We start from the raw sequence: 3,042 nt of genomic DNA, 5'->3' as shown, positions 1-3,042 counted from the left end.
ACAGAGTTTTGTTGGCATATTAATGTTCAGAAGGGAAATTAGAATGAAGGAAATAAGATTCCCTTCCTGTGTTTATTACATGTATATTCTAAAATTCTCAGACCAAGTCCTGATATTTTTGGTTGGACAAGCTCAGTCCATAATTTGGAGGCACAGTGGAATCAATCTCTCTAGGATTACATAGACACCTGGTATAATTAGAAACAACTGGGAAGTGGGAAAGAGGCAATGGATAATGGGGGAAAACCTACAGGTGTTGTCTAAACTTACAGAATTAGGCTTTTTTTCCCTGTGTTCCTAAAGCACCCTGTGCTGATGTTTACAGTAGCAGAAAACACATTGTATTATAATGATTTGCTAACTGCTTTCTCCAGTAAACTGTGAACCCCTTGCTGGGAGTGATTTTATCTTCATATCTGTAATAATAACTAGCACAGTGGCTGACAGGGAGAAGGGGGGCATAAATATTTATTGCTATTGAATCATACATTAAAATTGGAAATGTCCTTAGAATTTATTTAGTTCTTTATTTTTTATAAGTGTGGATGTGGAGACATGAGAGATGAAATATTGAACCTGAAGCCACAATTAGTTGCAGAGGGAAATTTAGAAGCAAATCATATTATCCCTAATTCTGTATTCATTAAACATTACTCTTTAAATGCCTACAAATATTTCTCATTTTCCCAAGTGAATGAATTGTATAAAGTTTCACCACAAGGATTCATATATATTGCAGCGTAATGGTGAACTGGTGGTTTAGGCAATTAAAAAATATCTCTACATGCAGAGCCTTCTGAATAAGAGCTCATACTAAAAAAATAAAGAGTGAGTATAGGTGGCAAACTGAACTCAGTAATAAAACTGAATTACATACTGAGCTGTCAATTAGTTAGATTTGTTAAAGTCCTGGCCCCTCACATATTTATGTTTTAGTTTTAGATCATAAAAAATTGAGGAAAGTTTAAATAACTGTTGCTTTTTAAGTTTTTGCAACATATAATAAATTACAAATATTTATAACGTATAACCACATAAATTTTAACATATAGACAGACAACCATGAGACCATTGCTGCAATCAAGATAATGAACACATTTATCAGTGCCCAAAGTTTCCTCATGTTCCATTACAATAATCATCCCTATTGACTCTCTCCTATCTGCCACAGGGAAACACTGACATGCATACTGTCACTATACGTTAGTTTGCATTTTTTAAGAATTTTTATTGTTTGCAGCTTTAGAATTTCATACAAACTGAAGTAGACAGCATTGACTTTTTTCTGGATTTTTTCACTCAACTAAATTATTTCACTCAACTAAATCATTCATGTTGTTTCTTATATCAATAGTTCATTCTCTTTTATTGCTCAGTAGTATTCCACACAATTTTTAAAAAATTCATTCAAATGTTAATGAACATTTTAGTTGTTTCCAAGTTTTGGCAATCAAAATAAAATGTCTATGAACATTTGTGTACAAGTCTTGGTATAGACATTTGCTTTCTATTAGTTGAATACCTAAATGTGAAATGGCTACATCATATTAGAAATGTATGTGTAACTTTTTAAGAAACTGAAAAACTATTTTCTGAAATTCTGAAATGATTATTTTATATTCCCACTATCATTGTAAAAGTTCTGATTCCGCCACATTCTTACTAACACTAGGTATGATCAATGTTTTTTTATTTTTAGCCATTCTAATGGATGTGAAATGGTATCTCTTTTTTTTTTTTTTTGCCTGTTTCATTTTTTAAAACTAGTGTTTGGTGCTTGCATATTTAGAACTGTTATATCTTCTTGGATGAATGGATCCTGTTATCATAATTTAATGTCCCTCACTATCTCTAGTAATGTTCCTTGTTCTGAAGGTTACATTGCCTGATATAGCTCCCTCAACTTTATTTTATTTTTTATTTTTTACTTTTTTTATTATTTATTATTATTTATGCCTACAGCACCTGGTCTTCCTAGGTGATCTCCCATCCAAGTACTAACCAGGCCCAACCCAGCTTAGCTTCCGAGATCAGACGTGGGGCTTGTTCAGGGTGGCACAGCCGTAGACCGTGGACCGTGGCTCCACTGGGGTGCGAACGCAGGACTTTCTGCATGTAAAGCAGACATGCTAACCACTACACTATGGAACCACATCCTATCCCAGCTTTATTTTAATTTGTGTTTGTTTCATATGTCTTTTTAAAATCTTATTCTTATAAATTATGTATATTTTTATCTTTAAAGTAGGTTTCCTATAGGCAACATATAATTAATTGCTCCATTCTTTTTTTAAATCCAATTTGACAATCTCTGTCTTTCAATTGGTATGTTTAGATCCTGTGTAAGGTGAACATTAATATGGTTAATTAAAATTTTCCATATGAAAAGAGGCTCAGCTTCACTAGCTTTTAGAGAAATGCAAATCAAAACCATAATGAGATACCACCTCGCACCTATGAAAATGGCTATCATCAACAGGACAAATAATAAGTGTTAGAGACATTGTGGGGAAAAAAGGAACCCTCATACACTGCTGGTGGGAATGTAAATTGGTTCAGCCACTACGGAAAACATTGTAGAGGTTCCTCAAAAAATTAAGAATAGAATTAACATATAACTGAGTAATTCTTCTTCTGGGTATCTACTCCTCGCCCCCCACTCCCAAACTAAAAACATAATCCATAAGATATATGCATCCTAATGTTCACTGTAGCATTATTCATGGTGGCCAAGACATGGAAACAACTGAAGCGCTCTTTGATAGATGATTGGATAAAGAAGAAGTGGTATATATATAAAATGGAATATTTCTCAGCCATAAACAAAGATGAAATACTGCCATTTGCAACAACATGGATAGATCTTGAGATTTTCATGCTATGAAATGTCAGAAAAAGTTGAGAACCATATGATTTTACTCACATATGGGATATAAAACTGAAAGCAACAAATAAACAATACAGAGACTCATGGACCCGGACAACAGTTTAGCGGTTACCAGAGGGAAAGCGGAGAGGGGAGGAGGTAGAGAAGGATTAAGA

The 3,042-nt window shown here is 33.7% G+C and overlaps 1 pseudogene; it reads right to left on the bottom strand.

The window, feature by feature from the left end:
- Positions 1 to 1,953: 1,953 nt before the first annotated feature.
- Positions 1,954 to 2,069, bottom strand: LOC112480983 (annotated as a pseudogene).
- Between the last annotated feature and the right edge of the window lie 973 nt (positions 2,070 to 3,042).

The sequence above is a fragment of the Pteropus alecto genome, unplaced genomic scaffold, assembly GCF_000325575.1.
Source record: "Pteropus alecto unplaced genomic scaffold, ASM32557v1 scaffold20, whole genome shotgun sequence".
In the NCBI taxonomy this organism is placed as follows: Eukaryota; Metazoa; Chordata; class Mammalia; order Chiroptera; family Pteropodidae; genus Pteropus; species Pteropus alecto.
This window is presented reverse-complemented; position numbering and strand designations above follow the sequence as displayed.